Consider the following 27,303-nt stretch of genomic DNA (forward strand, 5'->3'; position numbering starts at 1 on the left):
TAGCTCATCTCTATTTATTTCCCACCTTCTTTGCCTACCAACTGGGCCGCACCCACAACCCACCCTTCAGCTAGAAAATATCAGGACAGAAAATACTGAAAGTACCCTCGCTCGCGCCAGCTAGACTACGTAGACCCATTTGGATATGGTGTGGTTTTAAAGCTTTTTGTTGGTTGAGTAAACGATCGTGGTTATTGAATTTCGGTTGTTGATTTTTACAATAAATTTTTATTTTCTCAGCACACCAAAAACCAGAAAAGCTCTTCTCAACCTGCTTTTCAATTTTTACTTTATTTTAGTCACAACCTTTTCTTCAAACAGTAAAAAAAACCGGGATAAGAAACTACTTAAATAACTTCTGGTTTTTTCAGAGAAAAATTAAGAAAACATATCCAAAGATAGCCCAGTACCAATCGGCCACCTGCGAGGACTTCGTTTCGTGTCCTCATCCTCGTCCTCCTCTCCCCTCTTCTAGACTGGCGCGGGGGCGGGGTGGAGATCCACCCGGCGTTGGACTGATTCATGGTAAGTGTCTGGATCGTTCCAAGAGCGAGTTATGTTCGGCAGGATCTGTTCTTTGTTGCGACCAATAAATTCAAGAACAAATCGCTCTTGCTGGGGCGGATAGATGCTCCAGTCCATCCAATTCGAATGCCACTTCCATTATGCTCTTCAGGTTTGTAGAACGAAATTTGATCCTTGATTGAACCTTGTCTGCCACTTCCATTATGCACTGCTCTTTATACTTGCTGATTATGCTCTTCCCTGATCAAGGTCTAGTCTATGAATGACCATTTGTAACTTTGGAGCATATCCTGTCCAAGATCCCGCAGTTCTGTTGTGTTCACAAGAGAGCTTGTATCTTTGATTTCCTTGTTGGGCATCGTTCAGTTCCAGGCGGTTCTCTGAATGACCGTTTGTAACTACGGCGTGCGCATAACGTGTAGTCGTGTAGTTCCTGGTATCTTCAGGTTTGTTGTATATGTAGGAGCTAATATCTTTGATTTCTTTGTCATGCAAAGTTCAGTTCCCGTAGTTAGTCATGGATTATGAATGAACCTAAATTTGTTGTACTTTGTTACAGTAGTGCAGAGTATCAGGTTGATGTGCCCTCTGTTTTGTTCATGTTTTCTCATTGTTCAACCATGCTATAAGGTTAACTATATATCATAGATAGGCACATAGCACATCTAAATATCTAACACGTTCAATTTGTTGCTATTTTCATTACAGAGAATGGTGATCCTCTGTCCTGGGCACACTGTTCCGTCGGTTCATTCTAATTTTTTGGCAGGATGGTTACCGCTGATTAACAGTCCAAGAATATATTGCCATATTCCCCCAAATGGAAAGAAGCTCAAAAGGCAAAACAGACATCAGCGGATGACTTCTTTCTCCAAAGGTTCGTCATTACAAGGTAGGTTACATATGCATGAACTTTTGATAATGTTAATCAAAGCTCTAGATACTTTATATTTTGTCCAATTGTGCTGGTAAACAGCATATTGGCTTGCCCTTGTCAATGTCCTTCATTCATATTATGTAGTATATTCACTTTTCTAGCACTTGAACTTCTCCTGTAATCTTCTTTATATCTATCTTTAGCTACCACAATATTTTATATTCATTTTTTTACTTTCCACACGAATGTTCAGCTAGTATTCCTGCAACTTAGCTGTGCAACTGAGATTATCTAACAAAGGTATTCTCCTGCCATTATATTTTGGGGGATCCTACTAGCAGAAGATCATTTTGGGAGACATCATGAAAGCTCTGTTCTGCATTCGATGCAAATTATCCTATTGTATCCACACCAATAGTCATCATTTTCTTAAATTCTGCAGATTATGTGCCCTCTGTAAAGCCTTCACGCCTTCTTCCAACAGAGGAACTAAAGACATCCAAATACTATTCCTGAGATATTTAGCACAATCAGATTAGATGACTCTGACGCGTTCTATGTGCTAGAGCTTAGCACGAGCAAAGAATTTAGCTCCTCTTTGGTAGATAAAAATTCTGCAATCTTAGTCTCTTAATTGATATTGATGGTGACTCCTTGTTACAAAGAGTACCAGCAATCTATTCGGGTCAACTATTGGGGAAACACCCTAAGCCGTAGACATTGCTAAAAGGTTGCCACCAGGAGCTCCTCTAGAGCCCTTGGCTCCAGATCCAAAGTAGGAAGCTTGGCTTCTGGAGCCCGTAGGCCCCTCCGGCTACTGTCACCCAAGACAGGAGAAGAAGCTATCCTCCGAGAGAGGTTAGTGGTCGTCTCTAAGGACCCCCGATGCCTCTGGTCTCGCTGGCCTCCCGGAGGCCCCTATTTCCCAGTGCATGGGTAGGCTCCCTGGAGCCTGGAGGGAGTGGCCATTAGACCTTGGAGAAAGATCAACAAAGGGGACCCACCAGCCGTCCTTCACCTGCAAAGAAATGACCTACATTTAATGCGATGGAAGTGGAGGTCATCCTGACATCCCTAGCGCAAGTAGAGGTCGTCCAGACATTCTGGTAGTGCGACGTCGCAATAGGTGACTGGCAAAATACCACACCTTTAGGGCCACTTGCACCACTGTACCACCATATTAGATAATATCTTATAAATTAGGGGCGAAGGTATCCCACCTGGACCCATGTTGTGTGATTCAACTGGCTCTAGGGCCTTACCATATTGCGATATTTGTATCGTTGTAAGGGCATATCTATACATCTGCACCTAGAATGACCCTATAAATACAGACCCTTGGCTATCAGGCCAAGGGACCGATTCTTTTTACCATAAACATATTTGATGGTTCTCCTTGTCCACTTCTTCTCCAAGCTTGAACCACTGTTGTGAGTGAGCTATCGCCATACTTGTTCGTGCAAGGTATCTTCTTGCACCAACAGTGCACCATCCTTGGAGATCTGAACATAGAAGTACAAGGGGAGGTAGGACGCCACCAAAGACCACCAAGGCGCTGGTGAAAGCAGCCGCTTCAATCACCACACCCATGCAGGAGTACGCATGGTAGCTGCAGCCAGGCACCCTATATGCCCCCGCCTGCTTCACAGCTGAGTAGAGTGGTAGCCCTCCATCCAATGTCGACCCGATAGCTTGGGTTGGCACGGAAGCCCAAACCGGCGCAGAAGCTTTCTAGCAGTGGTGCGGTGAGGACCTCGCTACACCCTAGGAGGTTGTAGCTGAGGCCGCTACAAGATAGGCCGCCCTTCAATGGTTCTGCGCGCTTGAGCCCAAGGGCACCCATGCTTGGGCCTAGCTAGATGCTTCTGGCGGCAGCATCCCCGGCACCTCCGTTGAACCATTGTCCTTCGAGAGATTGGTCACCCGGCAGCCTCCTCACCCCTCCTCCTGGGTGGGTGGAAGGAAGTTCTGGGGGGATCACTGGCTCTGATGCATGCATATCCCGCTGGCACCGGGGGTGCCGACCACAGGCTCCAACACTGTCGGAAGAATATCATTGCATCTTGCACGGGGCCAGACGTGGCCACAACATCGGTCACTACCAGACCCATGTAACCTTCCGGGAGGAGGATGGGACGCCCAGCAGGAGCAAAAGCTAGCAATAGGCGACCCGATGGTCGTGAGGCTGCAGCGGGCCACTAGGCAAGAGGCCGGATTTTACCAAGCCACACTCGGCCCATAGGGCCGCCTCCGGTTCCACCAACAACAGTGCAATTCCCCAGCGATAAGGACTGAGACGCACAAGCAGCCCCACCTCGACCTCCGAAGGGGTGGGACCCCTGATTGGCCTCCCAGGACGGGTTCGACATTTGGGAGGTTGGCTGTACCAAAGGAGTACTAGGCTCCGGTAATGGCACTCCGGATACTTAGACACTCGGGTATCCCAGGTATCCCAGACCTTCCAACAGACAACCCTAGCCGGGGGAACCAACCCTTCCAACGCCTTTAGGCTGCGAAGGTTCCCTGGCCCTCGACTTGTGGCGAAGGCTCCATTTTTGCAAAGGTATGCTTGTCTACAGCCACCTAGCAATAGCTTATCCAGCTAGTTTATATTTATATAGCAAAGTCGACATACCCTAAAAAAAGATAGCCTAGCTATTAGTAAGTCTTTACGAAGATATCTAATAGGCAGCAGCAGGGTACTATAATACCTAGGTCGCGCCTCTGCCCAACAGTAGGTAGTTTTACTTAATCTTTATCACTGTTCAATAGTAAAGTATGAAACTTAGCTTAAAAGTTTTTCCCTTGTTGAAAATACCATGTAGCGTGCGGCAGGAAAAACCCCTCCAGAATGGTGTAAGAATCGATGCCAGAGGAACAAAAACTTAAGTCTAAGGTTATATCTCAGTCCAGCACTAGGTAGTAGAATCTATGCCATGCCTTAGTTCGGCATTTGCTAAAGAATAGCCATTCGTCCTAGTCGCGACTTATACTGCCAATTAGTTAGTTGCCAACAACGGTAAGGTACCAAACCTAGCGTAGGTTAGACCTCTATCCAAATAGTAGACGGTAGAATTTAAAATATATCTTTACACTTGAAGGTGTTGTCTAGGTAGGAGACATGGCCTTGCCTTTGGAGTGGTGTGGTCCTGGATGACCTTGCCTCTGAAGCCTCGTTGCGGATAAAGATCGAGGGGGTCCCAGACCGCCTCCTTTAGCCCACTCGTCGGCTTCATTCTGACAACTATCGTGGGACTCTGGGTGGCCTTGCCTCCAGAGCCTCACCGCGGCTAAAAGCCAAGGGGTTCGCGGACCGCCTCCTTCGGTCTGATCTGGCTCTACCTCTGGTAACCATGGCGGGAGTTCAGATGGCATTGCCTCCAAAGCGTCGCCACATCTAAAGGCCAATGGGGTCACGAATCACTTTCCTTGGCCCAATCATTAGCTCCACCTTCGGCAACCGCCGTGGGACTCCAGGTTGCCTTGCCTCCGGAGCCTCGCTGTGGCTAAAGGCAAAGGGGGTTGCGGACTGCTTCCCTTGGCCCGATCGTCGGCTTCACCTTTGGCAACCGCCACGAGACTCCTGATGGCCTTGCCTCCAGAGCCTCACTGTGCTAAAGGCCAAGGGGTTCGTGGACCACCTCCCTCGTCCTAATCATTAGCTCCACCTCCGACAACCGCTTCGGAACTCCGGATGGCCTTGTCTCCGTTGCCTCGTCACGACCAAAGGCCAAGCAGGTCGTTGACCGCCTCCCTCGACCCGATTATCTGCTCCACCTCTGGCAACTAGTGCAAGACTCCAGATGGCCTTGCCTCTGGAACCTCGCCGCGGCTAAATGCCCTGGGGTCACGGACCGCCTCCCTCGGTCCGATCATTGGCTCCACCTTGGCAACCGCAGCGGGACTCCGGATGGCTTTATCTTTGGAGCCTCACCGCAGATTCTCAAGACCAGTTCAAGAAAGAAACCAATCTCATCTATATGCTAAGGCCATGAATCAATCCTAATACATAGTGACTTCATTGATGATAGTCATTACAATATCCAAACTTAATCAAATAAACTGTCTTACAAAAGTGACTTTCGAGGGTCGAAGAACCAATTAAATTCTGCAGCGGAACTAAATGAACTACGAAGACTCTAATCCTTTACAACTCTTCCACAGGCATCATCGATGTAGAAAGCATCTTAGAATGATCCACCTTCAATGTACTCCTCAATAACTTCTCTAATTGAGTGTTTGGTGATAGTAAGAGTGAGCACTTGTCGTACTTAGCAAATTGTAAAGAAAATAATATGCATATGAAGGCTTGAAAAGAATAAAGCTAATATGGCTCTCTTGCATAAATCAGCATTTAAGAAAAAAATATTTAAAAAGCAATAATAATTAAGTGAATAACAAACCACCTCAAGATTCCATCTATCTTGACTTAACCAACTAAGTAACACCTCAACCAAAGTTCCATCCACTAAGATTGAACTCTCAATCATAGTTCCCACCGCTATGACTAATCATCCTCAACTATGATTCCCACTATCGTAGTTGACCTGGCTAACCAAAACATCAAGTTATAATCATGGTAGGTTTTCAGTGCCACTTATAACCGTAAACATGGCTGAATATTCAGTTTTAACTCTAAAGAGGTTGTACTTTATCCACAAGACGTTTCATCCCTTTTTGTCAAGCATCCAATGGCTGATGGAGAACTCTTACACACTACCGAGGTATGCGCTAGGAATCCACTACAAAACCTTTACAATGCCCCTCTCAGCATGTGTCTACCCTCTAAGGTTTCACTGCCACGTGATTCCACCTCAACAACGGAGGTCTCCTCTTGCATCTTTCGAATCCCAAGACATCGTCCATTCTTCGCTCTTATGTCTGGTCTATACTATGCTGAGAGTAAGCAAAGTACTTGACTAGGCCCGTTCCATACCAGGCTTGTGGTTGTATTATAAATACGGAAATATCACCCCATGAACTAGTCCTTAGATTTGAGCAAGACTACCACTTCCCCAACCACATCTCATCATACAACATACTCAAATCCCTATACCATATTGCTACAAAAATTATTCCATCATATTTTATCATTGTTGCATAGGACCATTATCAAGTTCGTGGAACAATTATCATGAATACCATCTCAAAGCAAGGCTAAGTATCATCCACCCATCCATAACCAAAAACCATACTATGACGACAAGGATGATAAGGGAAAAACTAGGGTAAAGTCTCACTCTTGAGATTCCCAATAAATTATTAGCGTGCATGTTTATAAAATAAAACATTTATAAAACTAGGATAAAATGATGAAGAACACAACTTGTCTTCATTGAACTCAATTGGGTCTTCAAAATCCTGATCTTGCAGACCTTCTAGCTCCTTCTGATTGTTGGTGTCTACTCGCAACATGTGTGAAAACAACATCACATAAACCCCAAGATTAAAAAAGAACCAAAAATCACACAACAAACATCATTACTCACAAGATTACATTAGTCCGAACAATTCGGCGAAAGAACAGGTTAGAATGGAGCTACAATTGACAAGTTATGATTTTCTAAAGATTAAAATTGGACAAAAAAGATTATCTATAGATGAAATTATGTTGCTAGGAATTTTCTAGAATTCTTTCGAAGCCATCTATGATTTTCTAGAATTTTTTGTATTTTTCTAGATTTTTTTGAATTATAAAACTATTTAATCTATTAAATAGAATTAAATATACCTATAAAAATTATTAAACATTTTAGAAATTAATTTAGTGATTATTATTATTTTCTATGGCGACGCGCCGCTCCTCTCCAACGGTCCTCCCCGATAGTCCTCCCCGACATGCCGCTCCTCACCGACGCTCCTCCCCGACGCGCTGCTCCTCACAAACACTCCTCATCATCGGTCGCTGCCTCCTCCCCATCGGTATGTTAGGGTTAGGACAATTTTGAGAGATTTTGATCCTCATGGGTGATGGATGGATGGATGCAAATTTGTGAGTGAAAAAATGTGAATGACAAACTAATTTTGACTATTAAATTTGGAATGTTATATATGTTTTGGACTCATTGATGCGGTGCGCTCTGTATTGCTACCATGGTGCCTCTGTACTTCTGATGTTGATGATGGTTATAGTGTCTTGTTGCCTGTGAATCTTGGCGATAGGAATCAAATCTCTCTGGAATGATGGTTATATGAACTTAAGTACCACTGTGTAAATTCACTTGCATGCTTAAGTAAATTCACCTTTCTAGGACCATGCATGCCTCTGGAATGTGAAGATCTGATGCTCAATGTAAACAAAATATAGGAGAACTTTCAGTCTAAAAACATATCAAAACATATACTACCACAAACATTGTAGTTATGTATTTATGTTTTTTGGTATAGTACTTGGCATAGAAAAATCATAGCTTAACAAAAGAAAGAATACTAGTAAAATCATATGATCATACTTCAGTTCTTTGGCATAGCAAGACCAGCATATGTGCTTAGGATCACTGTAAGTCAGTATTGGTGTTAAAGAAACCTGCCATTGCTGTTTTGCTTCTGTTTTTCTGTGCTTCTGTAGTCATATTTTGCTTCTGTGCTCTAGTAGTCAAGTTGCTATTTTGCCCTTCTATCGATGTTGGTCACGCAGTTGGTCATATATGTATGCAGCTTCTGTTTTGTTGTGATATATTAATAACAGTCTTGCTTTTACTAGTTAACATAATGAACAAGCATTTTTATGTGTCAGTATATGCATTTTTATGTTGAAGAAGAAACAACATTTCATAAACCACAAGGCAACTTTTTTACATTTTTAATTCCTTTTCAGGCAATTCTAGAAATTCTAGCTGGCAAAATTGCTAGTATGTATAAGCAAACTTTCATAAACTTTGTATCCCTTTGTACAATTCCTCTAATTGAAATTTTGAGCAATTCCTCTAATTAAATTTGGATTGTTTGTACCAGCCTGTTCGTGAACTCCAACTAGAAAATCATAATCAAATCAGGTGACAGCTAATTAAGATCCATAAGATCCTTTTACAATTGAATCATGTATTTATTTTTTACAATTGAATCTGGCACTCATTGCTACAATGCTGATTCTGCATGTTCCCCAATTTTTTGTATGCACAAGTTTTGTTGACTCCTATGGACCAGCAGAATTTCTATTGGAAAAGGTGAAGTGCTATGAAATTTGTGATGTGGAAAATCGAAACTAGTGTTGGAGGTGAATAAAGCAATTCTGGAGAGCTATATTGTCTACAAAGAAACAAGTGAACATATCATGTTTTGTTAGTGATTTGCAGTAAACTAGTGTTGATCTTTGGCCTATTTTCTCAAAGGACTAGTGGCATTTAGTCAAAAACTAGTGAATTGTATGTAACATTTCACGTAGATATATTTGTGTTGGAGCAAAAGTTCATCTTGCCTGAGCAAGTACGGCAAGAATTTCTTCTAAGGAGGAGACTCAAGCTTGGAGACGAAATTTAAGAGAGAGGAACACCACGAATGTATTGATGGTAAAAAAAATAGATCGATCTGGGGGGAGTATCACAGCGTGGCTTGGTGTTTTTCCACCTCTGTGTCTTTCTACTGTCTAGCCCTCCTTTTTTTTTGCCCAGGCGGCTATGGCCCCCTATTTATAGGGCCGTTCCTAGCTTGACGTACAAGTTACCATAATGTACCAATATCTGGGATCCGACTGATTTACTGGGTCTTATCTTGGATAACTACTTTTGTACCTTGCTTGGGAGATAAATATCTACCGTTGTAACTATCGTGGTGCTTGCCCCCGGAAGGGGGCGAGCCTGTTGCCAATTGCAGCCTGGCGCCACACTGTCAGGGGTGTCAGGATAGCCCTCATTACGCCAGGGTGCCAGAGTGGCACCCATCAACCTAGGCCTTTAATGCCGGTCACTTCCTGGTAGGAAAAGCACGACCGACGCTCTCTTTTCAACAAATCTTCCCAGGGCCTATTGACTCATCCTGCAGTCTTCGGGAAGGTGGCCTGACCGTCCCGAGGCGAGGGCCTTGGGAGGCGTAGAGCAAGGATGTAAAGGCGTTGGGAGGCGGGACCCCGGAGGACCGGGACTTCGGGAGGCTGAAGCTTTGGAGGATCAAGGCTTCGGGAGGCCGTGTTTTGGAAGGCCTCGGGGGGTTGAGCCAACGGAGTCATGGGAAGGCTTCGTAGGCGCGAAGGGGTACCGTGAGAGGATCTGATGATATCGGAGGTCGAGCTTCTAGGAGAGGGTTCTGGGGGACCGGGACGGTGATCTTCAACTGTTATTCTCAAGCTAGCTTATTTTCGCCCCAACAATTTGTATCTATGTATCAATTGCTAGGAAAAACAGCAACAATATTGTATAGAATTTTGAATTTTTGTTATGTGTTTTCTGGACAACTCAAATGATGCTTCCAGGATGGATAGGCAAATTTGATATCAAGTGAGAAGTGGCAGTATAGTAGGCTAGTACCCGGGAAGGAAATATCATCCAATTGGATCTCAACTCAAATTACTGTATGGAAGTAAATATCATCTAATTGGATCTCATCTCAAATCCAATGTACAGGGGATAAGTATTTCAATTTGATCGAGTGTAGAAATCTCAGTACTGCTAGCTGCAAGCTCTTGTAAATCATATTGATGTATGCATCATCAAAAAAAAATGTCTGTTGATGTAATTGCTTCTGTCATTAGGCCCTAGCAATTCTCATGTCAAACAATAGCCACAAATTTTGATGAATTATATAATTGCACAGTTAAGCCAATTAACACTTGTTAAAAATCAATTTATATTTTATACCTGACCGAGTGTATCTTACAAACGGTCCAAACTTATGTATCAATTTATTTTCCACTGCTCGATGGAAAGAAGATATTGTTTTCACTTTTCCATGTTCACATCTGGATCCTTGGTTTAGAACTTCAGACAAATCAATACAATTATTCTGCCAAAAAAAAATCAATACAGATATGGTCTAGCAGACAAATCAAAGATATTAACTTGCTTGTGATCCTGTTTTCAGAGCTTGCTTGTGATCCACACTTTCATCTTTTGAACGTCCTTCGAACCAATCAGAGACATTAACCCCCGCAGCTATCAGGAGGGCTCGAGGCAATCAACACTACTAATGGTCTAGCGGCAGCCTGTCCGGCAACTTGGCAACTTAATATGAAAATCAGAAGCGTCTTTTTCTTTATAGCTACCTAGCCAGCTAGCACATGTCCATGAGCAAGACAATGACTTACTAAGCATCTGCATGTTTTACTCGATGCATATATTGTGACCAAAATTTTGATTACATATCTCATTAATTTTAACTCTAAATCAAGTGCTTCTTGTGTCTAAAATTTTTATGTATGAATGGCATGTACAAAATCCAACCGCCATGCATGGCCACATCCCGTCCCCCCTCCGATACAAGGCCCCTCCTCAGATCCGGCTCCAGCCTCGGTACAAGATGAGCCTGCAAACATGGAGCTTGACCAAACGAGAGGCGGGAGCCCGAGTGCATACCAGAACATGGATCAATTTGAGGGCCTGTTTGGTAGAGCTCTCCCTGATTCAAATTCTTTGCAGAGAGTGATTCTCTGGGGGAAGTGAATCTGTGGTTGAAAGTGATTCTCTAGTATAAACTATATGGAGGAAGTGATTTTGTGCGGGAAGTGAATCAGGGGAAGGTGGTTTTCTTTAGCTCCCCAGCTTCTAGTTTATTTCAGATAATCACTCCCAAGGATTTCACTCAGGTAGCTAAAAGCTGAAAGCTATTGTTTGGCAGAGCTCCCCCTGATTCCAGCCGGGAAGCTGCTTTGGGAGCTCTGCCAAATAGTCCCTGAGTTGGAGATTGTTGCTGAGACTCTGCAGGGTAGGCTCGAAGATGATGCTCTGGAGGATCAAATCAATCTAGATGCTGATGCTCTGGAGGGTGACGAGATGACGGGAGAAAAGAGGAGTGAACGACGTCCCAGCAGGATGCCCGAGGGATGTTTCATCATCATGGAGGTTAACTCAGTTGGGGAGCCAATGAGACATAAAGCTGTTCTGGGGCTGTTCAAACAGCAATCAGGTGTCTAGTGAGGGACCATGTTGCAATCACATATAAAGGTTGGAGAGGCAGACGAGATGATATGTGGGTGGTTCCCGATAAAATCAAAGATCTTATATGGGGCAAATTGGTGGCGAAGTTTGAATACCCTGAAGGATGGAACATGGCCACAGTGAAGCGTCGTGCCCTATGAAAAATGGCCATTGTGTTCATGAATTTCAAGGGTAAGCTATGGAGAAATTATTACTTGGTGGGTCGGACGCCAAAATGGGATGATTATCCGACGATGGAACCATTTTGGAACGATTTCGTAGAGTACAAGCGGTCAGAGGAACCACAATGACTATGTGAGGTAAGCAAGGCCAACTTCCACAAGAACATGTACCGCCACAGAACTGGCTCGTGTGGGTACGTGAGGAAATATGACGAGTGGGAAGAGATGGAAGAACAAGTAACCCGTAGTGGTGCCACACCTCAGATGGCCGACTGGATTGAACGAGCGAAGCACTATCTGTGTGCGAGAGCGGTAACTTTGTCGACAGATGGCAGCCTAATCTTCAAAAGCGATAGAGAACAGGAAGTAACGCAAAAAATTGTAGATACCCATGCCCAGTCTTCCCAAGGCTCTTTCAGGCCAGAAAGGGAGAAAGGCCAGCTAACCTTGGCTCTGGGAAACCAAGGAGCACCCAGGTCGCACCAGAGGCAAGGGTTTGGTGCCTTGGAAAGAGGGATTCCCAGAAGTCGCCGAAAGTTACAGGAGTCAGAAGAGAAGGAGAGAAGAACTGGAAGGGCTGTTGGTTGTAGTATGATAAGAACTTGTACAGGAGCGTCAGATGACAGACGCCAAAATCAAAGAATCACTTCAGCAAGTAAATAGGAAGCAAGGCGAAGAAAATGTTGTGAGCCCTGGTGGTTGTCGGAGCAGCTGCACGCCCGCGAGATTTGCAGAAGAAGAATCGGCCCGTTACCCCATGGATGACATCATAGAAAGCAAAGTATGCAAGCTTGTCGTGCCCACCTTGAACATTACCACCACGGTGGCTATGGGGCAGGTCGACCAATGCGTGGAATGAGCTCTCTTCAACGATCTTTTGATACCGCGGGGATATGCCAAGGTCCATGTGGACTCTGTGCGAAGGCCGTACCGTAAGATTGACATGGATTACCCCCGGAGAGATAGGTTCCAAGAGGCTTGGATCAAATGTGGGTGGCTTCGTTCTGTGGCCCAATCACTACAGAGTGCTTGAAGGTAAGACCAACGATTCATCTGATGTGGAGTCAGACCCACCACATAGAATTTCTCTGACTCCTCCACGGTTGCTGCCACCGCCACTATCACATATAAGAGAGCCAACTCCTCCATGGTCTCCGCCACCACCACCGTCACCCAGAATAGAGGCAACTCCTCCCACTCCGATGTCGCCACCAAGGGAGCCAATTCCTCCCCCTCAAAAGTCAGCACCAGTTCCACCAAGAGAGGTAACTCCTCCCCCTCCGAAGTTGACAACAGCGGCACAGTCTAAGAATTTGAATTCATCTTAGAAGTCGGCTTCATCCTAGAAGCAAAGGGCACATAAGAAGGTGGCAACACCTGAGAAGATGCCTTATGAACAAACACCAGAGGAAACTAGAGTGACAGTGGACGCCAGTGTCAAGAAATTCTTTCAAAAGCTAGAGCCTGAGAAGAAAATACCAATCCATGCAGAAACACATAAGTATTTCTTGAAGATGGCCAAATTTGTTGAGCATAAGACTAAATCAGACTACCCCCGCATTAAAAGCAAGAAATACTGGAAGGAGCCTTCTATCGAACAGATACGACAAGAACAAAATTTAGAAAGATTTCTTGAAGATGCTAAAATAACAAAAGAGCAATTTCTAGATTAATCCATCACACCAAAAGCAGTCGAGACATGGCAATTTAAGCTGGGAGAACTCTTGGTTGCGCCAAATGTGTCAGACAAACTGACATATCAACTTCAGAAATTCCATGCGTGGTACATGAAGGTGTCACGAGATGGTAGAGAAATGTTTGAGGCCAGATACAAGGATCGAGTTTTCCTCCACGGGGATGACTCTATTTATATATTATTTGAGGAAATGTATCGACTGTACCAGCAAGATGCTCTCGACATATCTATCTTGAGTTGTTGGACTCTATAAGTGCCATATACATATAATTCATAATATACATTCATGTATCATTGGATTGAATGTCTTAACTTATTCCTTACATAGAATGGAGGTACAAAGATGTAGGACAGAGGGCATCTACCATGTGGGATTCATCGACCCACATCATGTAAACCCGACAATGATGCAATTCGATCCAAAAGGAACCAAGGATTATGCATTGAAGTGTATTCTGGAGCTATGATTGAAGAAATACATACTTTTGCCCTATCACTTTAGGTATGTGCTTCTCTTCATAAATATTCTACTCTTTTTGAGCAATACATAGTTAGAAATTAGGACCAACTAACCTATGGTGACCTATGTGTAGTTATCACTGGATCCTCCTTGTCATCCAGCCAGACATCAGCAAGATCATTGTTTTTGACTAAAAAAATAACCCAAAAGAAACCTACCAACCCGTCATTGACTTGCTACAAAGGTAAAAACCCGACCATTTTGTTATTGCTCTTGTAATATTTTATTTGATTGAATCTAAGTCTACTTACGGTAATAATCACATACATACAGAGTGTACCTGTGATACATCAAGAAGAGTGTCAAACACTGGCCATTCGCGAAATAATAGATTATCCGATATGACTTTCCATGTAGGAAGCAGCACCTAGGCAATAATTTATGTGGTTTTTATGTAATGGGATTCATGCACAAATTCAACGGAGACGTATCGTACCAGGTGGTCGATGCTGAGGTATGGGACATACATCTTGATGACTAATTTTCAGGTTTGACACGTGTTCATAAGGATTGATTTCTTCAATTGTTGAAATTGCAGCTCCTCGCGCTGTTTAGAGATCGAGTCATGGCCATTGAAATCAACGTACTTCAAGAACAATTTTCCGAGTTCATCAATGACTAAGTCATCAGTCCAACCAGCGAGTTCCATGAATTTGGCTCCTCTCTCTCGTTACTTTCATCCAACAAGAAAAAGCAGAGTCCAAAACATTCGATTAGCAAGAAACCTTAAACTCTTTTTCATTGTTGTAATGAAACCTCACATATATGCGGTGTTTTAGAAATGAAATTTATATGTGCTTGTGTATATATGCTACGATAAAACTTGACATATTGTAAACTAAATTTATATGTGCGTGTCCATAAATATATCGTATACTATTGCCAGCAACCGCCAAAATTTGACATGTCACGGTATTTGTGGCAACCGCCATATTTTAAAAAGAGCGGAAATACCTATCAGTCTCGGTTGGTAAAAACAAACCGGCACTGATAGTGATCTTCAGTGCTGGTCCCATACCTGACACTAAGTCACAGACTATCAGTGCTAAGTAATCAGTATCGGTTCAAGACCTACCACTGATAGCGATTTTTAACCGACACTGATGAGAATATCTGTAGTAGTGTAGTCTTTGTTGTTGTCTCCATTGTTGCTTCAGCGGCTGCAGGAAATGCGACGGTGAGCCTGAGCGCCGCGGGCAACTCGACAGCCAGCCCAAGCCGAAACACCACGCCGTAGACACGAACCACGCCGTCGGCGACGTCATCGGGTGGTTCTTCGACTGGAAGGCGAATGCCTCGGCCATCAACTACTCTACCTGGGCTGCCAACCGCACCTTCTACCTCGACGACTACCTCAGTGAGTTCTCTCAACTTCCATTGGACAAACTAGGAGCTCAAAATTAGCCTGGTGACTGACATTATTCTCGTTAATTTGTGACGTGTGCTTCAAAACGGACACATGCAACACGGTGGTGCAAACGACCAACACCACGGTTTACAAGGTCTGCAGTGACGGTGACACGGCGAGCGGCAGCAGCGGGTGGAAGCCGGAGGAGGCGTTCCTGTCCGTAATGCTAACGACGGAGGGCGCCAACTACTTCTTGTCCGATGCCAGGGACGTGGAGCATTGCCGGAAGGGGATGCGGTTTGAGATCACCGTGGCACATGGCCGCGGCCTCCCATCAGTTCCACTATCGTACTACGAGCACCTCTCCAGCGCACCGGCCGGGTCGCGGCCGCGGGACGTCAGGGTTGTGGCCATTTGGCCTGCTACGGCTACTACCTTTGCTGTAGAGTTGGTTCTCTGAGGTCCCAGTTGGCGCTCATTGTTGATCATGCACAGCAAGAAAGATTGCCGTTTCGTAGTCTTGTAGATGCCAAAATGTCCTATCATCCTGGTAAATTTTGCTTTGAAATTCGTACCTTTAGAACATTTGTTGTTAGGGTGCACTCTTGCTCAGCTCGCTATAACCACGAGCTGGTGCCCTCACTACTACAGAAACGGTCTTATATGCCGATCTATCACTGCCGGTTTCTAATAGAACATCAGTGATGTCCTATCGTGGTTTATGAACTGGCAATGATAAGAATCATCACTGTCGGCTGATAGCTTGAGCTGTTAGTGATACCTAGCTCCATTATTACTACCGGTTGAAGCCACTGATCGACAGTGATAGATAGATATCACTGTCGGCTAGTGGTATGAGTCGACAGTGATGTTTACAGTACAAAATAGTGGCCCTCCTTAGCCGAATGCAAGCACCAAGAGAGCAGAGCACAACACGTCTTCCATGCCCTGACGAGGCCCTCGAGCCTGAGCTTGGAGCTCGCCCACCACCCCTCCGTCGAATCCCACATGAGCCCCTTCTTCCTCGGCGCTGGCCAACTTTTTCCGCCCCTCTTTGTTGAGCTGCCTAACTGTTGCCTCTTCGCGTCGACCGACCGCATAGTGAGCCCTCATGCCATGCTAAGTCTTGTGCACATGTTGTTTTAGCCTCGGCCCCATGCTGGCACGGGTCTCCGCATGAGCTTCCCGATGCTGTACACTATGCAAGCCAATGATATGGGTGGTGCTAGGAGGCAAAGCACAAAAGCAACAGCAAAACAGTTATGCCATGTTTGGAATTTCTGAAGAACATTACAGGAATCCCTTAGGAAACAGTACAATTTCGGTAGGAATTTGAAATAGAAAGATCCAACATTTCAAAAAGGGCCTTGTACTATACAGCCAGGCATCACCTTTGCTTCTGTAACTTCGGCTGCATATAAATTTCTCCGAACATGCATTCATCCAAATTCTCTGAATAAAAGACGAAATATGGAACGGACCTAGTGACAGACAATCGTTCTTGAAACTGCAATAATAAAAATAGTATTATGCAAACTAAAAACTTTTTCATGGATTAACTAGTTCGATCGGACTATATATCCAGTGTTGTTGATAGAAATATACAACGTACACTCAGGAAATCCAAGGCTCACGAAACCAATTCAAAACTTGCACGGTTAATAAAAAATCTTTAGATCTTGAGATTGTGGTCCAAAACCTGCTACATTTCAGCATGTTACAGCCATGCATCATAGCAGGATGGAATGAAAAGGCACGTCCACTGAAAGATTGACAAAGGAAAAATGAGGTCGCTGAGAGAGAACATTCCGAATGCAATTTGGAAGGGATCGGCGTGAGCAACAGGTTTTCCAAGGGTAATTTATTTGTACAGACCTGAAGTTCCATACCTTACTAAGGTCAGAAATCTGTTAGGTCCTAACTTTAATCTAATCATCATGAATACTAGCTCTAGTAATTGAACACCTCTAAACATTATTGCGGAAGTGTGAGATCAAACCTGAGTTCTGCCGATGCCATTGGGTCTTGATGTTAGGGCTCGGGGTAGATGGTGATGCAGTGGATGCCGGTGTGAGGAAGAGGTCGCCAGCCTGGTGTTGCTGCATGTTGATGATTGCCGGCAGGTAGTCGTGGACGAAACAGCCGGCCGTGAAGGGGCTGCTGGTGGTGATGGCGATGGCAGCGGCGGTCTTCACCCCGTTGTCTGTGGCCCTCTGATCGTCTTAGGGTTTGGGAGACTTGACTCAACTCAACCTCACAGGCCCCCCCTCATCTATATAGGCACAGCACGAATTGGAACCGCAACCAAAACGTTGGTTGTGCTTCTGATCAAAGCACCAACGTGAGGAACGTAGTCCTCCATAGGACTCGGTCTCCAGTTGACTCGTGAAGGGAGCTGAGATCACACCAACATTCTCCCCTTTGATCGTAAGGCTAACATTATAAGCCCTCTCTCAATGTAAACATCATACCAAGGCAAAGCGTTACGACGGCTAATGAAATGCCACTGAAACCCAAAAACCTATAGCATACTACTCCATCTCGAAATAGATATTCGTTATGATTAATGGGAGTTCGTTCGTTTTATGGTCCTCTTATCCAGAATCATATTCTTTTCAATAACCCCATGCTGGCAACATAATCACGAAAAATGTGGGGTGGTAAGCCGTTTATGAGCAGCGTCACAAGCATTAATTCAATGTTTATATGCTTGACCCTGATAGTTTGATCGTGGATTCTACCTTTCACAACATAATACTTAATGTCAATGTGTTTGGCAGTACCACTTGACTTGTTGTTATTTGTATAGAAAACTAAGCATAACATAAATGGTTTCATAATACTATCTTACATTCTTAATTCTCGGATAACATAAGGTCTTTAGTCATACAGCCTACCTGGTAGCCTCATAACATGCTACAAACTTAGTTTGCATCGTTGATGATGCAGTAAGTGTTTGTTTGAAGGTTTTTCATGAGATAGCTCCTCTAGCGAGGGTGAGGATAAAACATATCGTGGATTTCCTTAGTATCCACACACCTCGCAAATAGATTCTTAAACATGAGCATGTAGTGCTTAGTGCCTTATGAATAATGAAGGTGTTTCTTAACAGCTTTCAAGTGGTCCAATCCTGGATTTGTTTGATGTCTGCCAAGTATCCCAATTACGAAAACTAATAATACGGCATGTACATAATGCTTTTGATAGCTGAAGCATAAGGAACTGACTTCATCTGATCAGTTTCATAATGGTTCCTTCGACATTACATATTAAAATGTCCCAAACATATTGCCCTTAACAATAGGAGTAGGCAAGGCAGAGCACTTATGAATATTGTATTTCTTTAGTACTCTGTCAGTGTATGCCTTTGGACCTATCTTAGTGAATATTATTACAAAGAACGTAAGAAGCTTCATCAAGATCCTTCTTATGACTAAAATGGTGAATTTTCCCCTTCTAAACTTTACTTAAATGAAGAATCATTAGTTAAGCTTTATTATTGTCAATCCCTTATCTTTGAGCATTGTTTTGAACCTTTCGATGTTTTCCCTTAGAGTCACTATTTTTTTTTAAGATCCATTTATAGTCTACTATTTTGGCTCTGTCGGGAGTGTCTACTAAGTCTCATTCATCGTTATCGCTCATAGACTTTAATTGATCATTCATGGCATTAAGCCACTCAGGCGAACATTATTTATACGAGTTGGGATCTTCTAGGACTGCTGAGGCTCATCGTTAGGTGTTTCATTAGGAATTTCATAAACCTCAACAACTCCCCCTCATTGTTAGAGAAGTCTAAAGAGTGGAGAATCACTTCCTTAATGAGACGCTCTATTATCCCCCTTGAAACGTGGCTCAAAAGGTAATGCCACGGTTTCGAACAACTCTCATTGTTTCCATCACAAACATTCAGAGATATCAAGAATTCACTCAGTGGAAGCAAGACTAACAATTTCATAACTTAATGATACAATTATTGTCTCCAAAATTACATTAACAACCATAATCGTCCAATGGAAAAACTAAAGAAAGATTCCTCCTAATGAAAGTAACATAAAAACATTATTAAGTTGAAGAATGAAGCCGCTATCTAATACTAATGGCAGTGATCTGATGGCTTCAACTACATCTTTAATCTGTTGGCAACTCTAAGACTTTGCTCCCCCTCTTTTATGGTTCTCACAGTATGAAATGCATGTAATGAGTTGGCAACGTGCACAATGGCAACTAAGTCAATGAAATAAGGGAGAAATTAACATAAGGAGATTCATTAATAAACGTTATTATATTATTACCCTTTGTTGCAAGCCACTTCAGGAAACTAGGACAGTCTTTCTGGTAATGTCCTTTCTTGTTGCAGAAGTGGCAACCATCATCCTCAGTTTCTTCAGTGTCAAGGGCAGAAGGAGCAGGTGCATGGGTCGCCCTCTCTGCTACCTTGTTGTGCTTAGCGATGAAAAACAACTTCTTCTTAGATTTATAATCCACTTGGAATTTCTTTTTATTCCTGAGGCTATTTACTTGATTAACAAAATCTTTATTTTCAACCCTCAACCTCTCTTCCTCTTGGACACACATTGTGATCAACTCACTCATGATCCATTTATCTTTCTGAGTATTGTAGTCGATCTTGAAGGGAGAAAACTCAGGAGGGAGAGAGGTCATAATAAAGTGAACAAGAAAATCATCAGAAATTTCCATGTCTATACCCTTGAGTTTGGTAGCTATGTCAGTCATCATCATAATATGTTCTCTTATATTGCCGAACCTATTATACTTAGTGTTGAGGAGTTTCTGAATAAGTGTACTGGCATAAACCTTGGAGGTGCCTTTGAATTGCTCCTCCATAGATGCTAAGTACGTCTTAGCTTTCTCTGAGCTAGGGATTGCTCCCCTTATAGCATCTGAGATCGAGTTCTTCATTATCATAAATGACATGTAGTTCGACCATTCCCACCTCTCTGAAAGTGCATCATAATTTTTCTTTAATTCATCATAATTCTCCATGGCAATGGCGGGAGTAGTGGGAGCGTCAACCTTGAGTGCATAGTCATGGTCCAAAACACCAAGGACAACTGTCACTTTAGCTTTCCAAGAGGGAAAGTTGTTCCCCGTAAGTTGATCTGTGCTGTCAATTGTGGAGGCAACAGAGGAAGCCTTAAGAGCTGAGGAAAAGATTTGGCAAGATTAGAGAATCATCATGAAATAATATTTGCACAAAATTAACTCTACATTGGTCTGATTAAAAACATGCAAAACTCGATCTTAATCCGTATCACCATTGGGCAAAAGACGAAAAAGCATCTAATAAATACATAAATGGCACATAATTACAATCAATGTTGGTCAGAAAGTAATTATGAACCTTTGTAAAATCAATCGTAAATTTAGCATATGATCGCAAATAATGTTGGTCAATTTGCAACCACTGCCAAAAATATCATCAAAATTCTCAAAATAAATCTTCCCGTTGGTTCCAATTTATCCAGAAAAAAGTTTGTAAATTTTGGTGCATAAATTATCATTATTTGGGCCTTATTAGTCAATTAAACCAGTGCATAAAACAAAAATATTAAGCTCACTGGAAAAATTTCAGTGCATTAAACATTATTTGGGCCAACATGAATTATATATTATTTATTTGGGCCATTATCATCAATTAATCTAGTGCATAAATTAAAATGCATTAAAATCACTGGAAAAAACTGATTAAAAAAGAAACAGGCCCAAAAGCCTGGCCTTGCGGCCTAGAAAAAATGCGCGCGTCCCATTTTTTGATCTCATACGCCCATTCCACCCAGTCACGTGGTGGTTGGCCCAGCGCATCCGTGCGTGAACGCGGCGGCCCAACCGCGTCTGCTTTGGCCCGGTGCGACATTGAGATGCAATCTCGGCTGCACAATCTCATACGATGGTTGTCCAGCTGTTTCGATCAGAACAAAAACGCGGGCACCCCCAGAAACCCTAACCTTTAATGCAGTTTTGCTCGTCTCCACTGAGAAACATGCAGCTTCTGTGAGAGGGGAGTGAGTGGGGGAACGACCAAGCGGCAAGAGAGAGCGATGCCAGCGTGAGAAAAGGAGCAAAAGCGTTCCCACCATGGGTCTGCTCACTGGCACACCCGTGCAATCGAGGTCGCACGTTGCCCCTTCGAGCAGATCACCGATGGTAACCATGAGTGCGGTGCGCGCGACGAAAGGGCGAAGAACACCGGCGAGCCTCCAAACTGTGTGCACAAGAAGGTGACGCCGGCGATCAAAAGGAGATGATGGTGACTTAGAATCTGCGCGTGACCGACTAGGGATGTCGAATTTGTCGGAGAAGATGTGGAATAAGGCTCCGGCGGCCTCAAGAATGACAGCAACACGTAAGTATCTCTTCCCCACTTTAGATTAGGGCTTGGTCATTGGGGATTTGAGATTAGGGTTCCCGAAATGGGGAAAAAATAGGTTTAGGTTTTTGGATGTGAGGAGGAGAATTGGGAATTTCTTAGCGTTTCGTTAGGTTTTCTTGAGTTTTTCCCGAAATTCCACTCCTTCTTATTGCTGCCTGAGATCAAAAAGACCATGACCAAGCCTCAATGGATCCAAACCAAGCCAAAAACATCCCCAAATCAAGCCAGTAAACACATAAACACGTAACCAACATCTAATTCATAAGCATAAATGCATAAACATTCACTGATTGCATTAAACCGAAGCTAATTTAGGCTTGAAGTGACTAATCAACAATCATCATAAACAAATTAGGAATAATTGGATATTAATTAGCACTAACTAAATCCAATTTGGTTCAGATTAACACTAATTGAACTATCATGAGGGCAATTAAGAATTAAAAAACATTATTCCGAAGCTAAATTGGCCCTAATTCATGAATGTGTGCACATAACAGTGATCTAATTGCATTAACCTGAGCCTAACAAAACTTCAAACACATAATTGATCACTAATTAGCATCATCCGAACCTAGTTAGATCTAATTAAGTCTAATTGGGTTCAATTTGAGGCTAGCATGGCTCTGATGCCAAATGTTAGGTCCTAACTTTAATCTAATCATCATGAACACTAGCTCTAGTAATTGAACACCTCTAAACATTAGTGCGAAAGCGTGAGATCAAACCTGAGTTCGACCGATGCCATTGGATCTTGATGTTAGGGCTTAGGGTAGATGGTGATGCAGCGGATGCCAGCGTGAGGAAGAGGTGGCTGGCCTGGTGTTTCTGTGTGTTGATGATTACCGGTAGGTAGTCGTGAACGAAGCAGCCAGCCGTGAATGGGCTACTGGTAGTGACGACGAAGGCAGCGGTGGTCTTTACCTCATTTTCTATGCCCCTATGATCATCTTAGGGTTTGGGAGGCTTGACTCAACTCAACCTCACAGGCTCCCCCTCATCTATATAGGCATAGCACGAAGTGGGACCGCAACCAAAATGTTAGTTGTGCTTCCGATAAAAGCACGAATGTGAGGAACATAGTCCTCTATAGGACTCGGTCTCCAATTCACTCGTGATGGGAGCCGAGATCACACCAACAAAATTGAGTCCTCCTGAGCTGAGGTTTCAGTTATGGAATACTACAGAGCTTCTGTTTCAGTGTGATTACTGATGATTCATGAATTTATGGCGCATAAAAGGTAGATTCATGGATGTCCTGAGCTGAGGTGTTAGGATAAACACCGCCAAGAGAATAGCTGGGTGGCGTCAGTTGATAGGAGAGGGATTAAACTATTGGGGAGTTGTCTGGTAGAATCGAGAGATATAGAGAGGATTGAGAGAGAGAGAGAGAGAGAGAGAGAGAGAGAGAGAGAGAGAGAGAGAGAGAGAGAGAGAGAGAGAGCTGACGTGAGGGAGAGATAGGAGACAACTTCTTGATTGATTAATTAATCATGGCAGGTGCCGAGTATATATAGCCGGCTAGGAGATAACTCAGCCGGTCTACAAATACCTCATTCAAATCGATTCTAACTTATGTCTAACTGAATCTGATTCAAACTAACAAGCCAAATAGATAAATCCTAATTTGAAGTCTCTGAATCTTATCTTTCCTGCACATAACATGAAGATTCATGGATCTCTGGCGCATAAAAGGTAGATGAGAAGAAATAAGCTTGTGCCAAGAGCAATTCAGAATGGAACTAATACAAACTAGCCACCGAGAATTCAAGCCATTTAGTTGCTCTTAATCTCATTCAGTTTCTGGCCAATTTCTTTTGCACAGTAAAAGTAGTCACTACTAGAAAACCCCGGTTCTCCTATGGCTGATTTTACTAGGGGAAAGAAGGTAAACATAGGGAAATAGTTTCCCTACTGATTTTCGTAGTCAAAGGATGGCAGGGGAAGAGACATCGGGGGAGGGAAATTTCCCTGCTGTTTCGGATGAGAAAGGGTAGGGAAAGCAAGTTTTTTTGGTTGCAACAGGGAACAGTGCTTACATGGCATGCTGGTCCATGTGTTGGAATAATCCATGTTGGAGCACAGATTAACTGTTTTTTTATATCCGTGTCTGATTTTTTGTTAAAAGATTGGGAGTCCCTATCTCACTTCTGAGATGAGATGACCCCTTAACATCCAATAACAGGTGTCATATCCTGTTTTGTAACTTCTCTGTGCTAAGATATTGATAAGGTACAGAAGCTATATAAAAAAATAATGCAACTACAAATGGCAAAATCGCTGCTCTTTCTTTTTTGGGGGAATATTACTGTGTAAATGCAGTGTTCCACACCTTCCGTTGTAGCTGAGACAATACGTCATTACTGCATCTCCATGGGACAGTTCTTGGTGAACATCGACACGATGATGTCTACATGATGCAATGCTGTAATATCAAAATTGCTAACCCCTTTCTCTCTGGAGAATTTGTTACATGCGTGCACATTAAACCAATAATTTGCGTTGAACTTCAACCTTGCAATAGAGTGTACCTGGAATTTCACAATTGTTCGGGGAACAAGTGGATGTTGAACTCCTCACGTTCTACTGACCACTTGGCTAGCTATTTGTTCATCTACTTCTTGATTACAAAGGACATCTACTATTGGGGAGGTAGATACAACTGTAATCTTGTGTGATTGAAAATAATACTTAAGCTTACAAGAACTCGGACAACACAGAGAAGTTTATGTACTTGAGAATAATGTACCTTGGGCCCATGCAAAACTTCACTCACATAGTATACTGGTCTTTGAATGAATTGTTGCTTCTCAACAACTCTTCGTTCTACCATCAGTACTGTGCTAATAGCTTGTGGCATGGCCACAATGTACAGGAACAATTCCTCTTCTACATTAGGTGAGTTTAGCACAGGAGCTTGAGAAAGATACCTTTTGAAGTCCTGAAAAGCTATTTCTACCTGCTCGGTCCACTTGAAACCTTCATGGCTTCTTAGAAGCTTGAAAAAAGTAATCCCTTTTTGCCTAAATGGGAAATAAAATGATCAAGTGCTGCCATACATCCAGTTAGCTTTTGAACTTCTTTGTTGTGCTTGAAGATCGCATATCCTCAATGGCTCTTATCTTCTCGGGGTTTTCCTCGATGCCTCGGTTGGATACCAAGAACCCCAATAGTTTTTCCGATGACACTTCAAAGATATACTTCTTGGGATTTAATATCATACAATGTTTCCTAAGGTTACTGAAGGTTTCTCATAAATCAAAGAGCAAATCTTGTTTGAGTTTGCTTTTAACAGCCACATCATCAAAATATGCCTCAAAATTCCCTCCAAATTGATCACTGAAAGTAATCTGGATACACCATTGGAAGGTAGCACTAGCACTCTTTAAACCAAAAGACATCTTTATATAGCAATAAACTTCAAAAGGTGTGATGAAGGATGTTTTCTCCTCATCTTCCTTGCACATGCTGATATGATGATAGTCCGAGTATGCATCCAAAAAACTTAGCAACTCACACTCGGGACTTGAGTCGATCAACTGGTCATGACAGGATTAGCCAACTACTCGGAATAAATGACTTCTTGTATAAAACCTGCCTTTAGGAGATTGACTATCTCTTCCTGAATTGCTTCTCAACCATCACTAGAAAAATGACGGAGTTTTGCCGAACTGGTTTTGAACTAGACTGAATAGCTAGCCTATGCTCGAGCACCTCTCTAGAGGTTCTAGGCATGTCAGATAGTTTTCATGTGAACACATCTGTGTTTTCCTAGAGAAAAGTGACAAACATGATTTCCTATTTAGGATCCAGTGTGGAGCCTATCCGAATGCATTTGTAATGGTGTTATACGCCATCTCAAAATCAACCACGTCGAACAGGATCCTTTCTGTTAGAAAATTCTCAGACATCCCCAAAGTAATGCAGAGCGAGACTTGGCTGAAAAACCTGGAATTATCCCATGAAAATCATTCTTCATGGTATGTTCAGTACTCCGGAATGGCATATCTTTGTCCTCTTCATCACGTAATTGGGATATAGAATCGGAAGATCTAGTCGAGGGCTTTGTCTTCTAATTCTTCTCCACTTGTTTAAGCACGATGAAGCAGGTAGCCAAGTCATGTGTATCCCATCTATGGATAGGACACCACTTTTTGTTCGCATCCTCCTCTGATAAGGGGTTCTTACCCTTGTCCGGAAATCGACAGGACTTAAAGTCCTTATCGTGAGTCATGGCCATGATGTTTGGTGTCTCAACATTCTTATTCTTTTTAGCCTTATCAAATAGCTCTTTGACACTTTGTGGCAATCACATGGCCTTCAGTTAGCCTCCTATTGAAAGATACCTTTTGAAGTCCTGAAAAGCTATTTCTACCTGCTCGGTCCACTTGAAACCTTCATGGCTTCTTAGAAGCTTGAAAAAAGTAATCCCTTTTTGCCTAAATGGGAAATAAAATGATCAAGTGCTGCCATACATCCAGTTAGCTTTTGAACTTCTTTGTTGTGCTTGAAGATCGCATATCCTCAATGGCTCTTATCTTCTCGGGGTTTTCCTCGATGCCTCGGTTGGATACCAAGAACCCCAATAGTTTTTCCGATGACACTTCAAAGATATACTTCTTGGGATTTAATATCATACAATGTTTCCTAAGGTTACTGAAGGTTTCTCATAAATCAAAGAGCAAATCTTGTTTGAGTTTGCTTTTAACAGCCACATCATCAAAATATGCCTCAAAATTCCCTCCAAATTGATCACTGAAAGTAATCTGGATACACCATTGGAAGGTAGCACTAGCACTCTTTAAACCAAAAGACATCTTTATATAGCAATAAACTTCAAAAGGTGTGATGAAGGATGTTTTCTCCTCATCTTCCTTGCACATGCTGATATGATGATAGTCCGAGTATGCATCCAAAAAACTTAGCAACTCACACTCGGGACTTGAGTCGATCAACTGGTCATGACAGGATTAGCCAACTACTCGGAATAAATGACTTCTTGTATAAAACCTGCCTTTAGGAGATTGACTATCTCTTCCTGAATTGCTTCTCAACCATCACTAGAAAAATGACGGAGTTTTGCCGAACTGGTTTTGAACTAGACTGAATAGCTAGCCTATGCTCGAGCACCTCTCTAGAGGTTCTAGGCATGTCAGATAGTTTTCATGTGAACACATCTGTGTTTTCCTAGAGAAAAGTGACAAACATGATTTCCTATTTAGGATCCAGTGTGGAGCCTATCCGAATGCATTTGTAATGGTGTTATACGCCATCTCAAAATCAACCACGTCGAACAGGATCCTTTCTGTTAGAAAATTCTCAGACATCCCCAAAGTAATGCAGAGCGAGACTTGGCTGAAAAACCTGGAATTATCCCATGAAAATCATTCTTCATGGTATGTTCAGTACTCCGGAATGGCATATCTTTGTCCTCTTCATCACGTAATTGGGATATAGAATCGGAAGATCTAGTCGAGGGCTTTGTCTTCTAATTCTTCTCCACTTGTTTAAGCACGATGAAGCAGGTAGCCAAGTCATGTGTATCCCATCTATGGATAGGACACCACTTTTTGTTCGCATCCTCCTCTGATAAGGGGTTCTTACCCTTGTCCGGAAATCGACAGGACTTAAAGTCCTTATCGTGAGTCATGGCCATGATGTTTGGTGTCTCAACATTCTTATTCTTTTTAGCCT

The 27,303-nt window shown here is 42.9% G+C and overlaps 1 long non-coding RNA gene and 1 pseudogene across 4 annotated transcripts; both read left to right on the top strand.

The window, feature by feature from the left end:
• Positions 1–217: 217 nt before the first annotated feature.
• LOC133887564 (uncharacterized) lies at positions 218–9,456 on the top strand. Of its 4 annotated transcripts, none has more exons than XR_009903602.1 (3): positions 258–525; positions 1,234–1,417; positions 8,526–9,456. It is a non-coding gene; the product is annotated as an uncharacterized LOC133887564 (long non-coding RNA). The 4 variants fall into 4 exon arrangements; XR_009903601.1 differs by lacking the exon at positions 8,526–9,456 and adding an exon at positions 7,230–8,518 and having other exon boundaries at positions 259–525; XR_009903600.1 differs by lacking the exon at positions 8,526–9,456 and having other exon boundaries at positions 218–676; positions 1,234–1,642.
• Positions 9,457–12,798: 3,342 nt separating this feature from the next.
• Positions 12,799–15,675, top strand: LOC133886381 (early nodulin-like protein 18; annotated as a pseudogene).
• Positions 15,676–27,303: the final 11,628 nt, after the last annotated feature.

Source organism: Phragmites australis, chromosome 12 (genome assembly GCF_958298935.1).
Source record: "Phragmites australis chromosome 12, lpPhrAust1.1, whole genome shotgun sequence".
In the NCBI taxonomy this organism is placed as follows: domain Eukaryota; kingdom Viridiplantae; phylum Streptophyta; class Magnoliopsida; order Poales; family Poaceae; genus Phragmites; species Phragmites australis.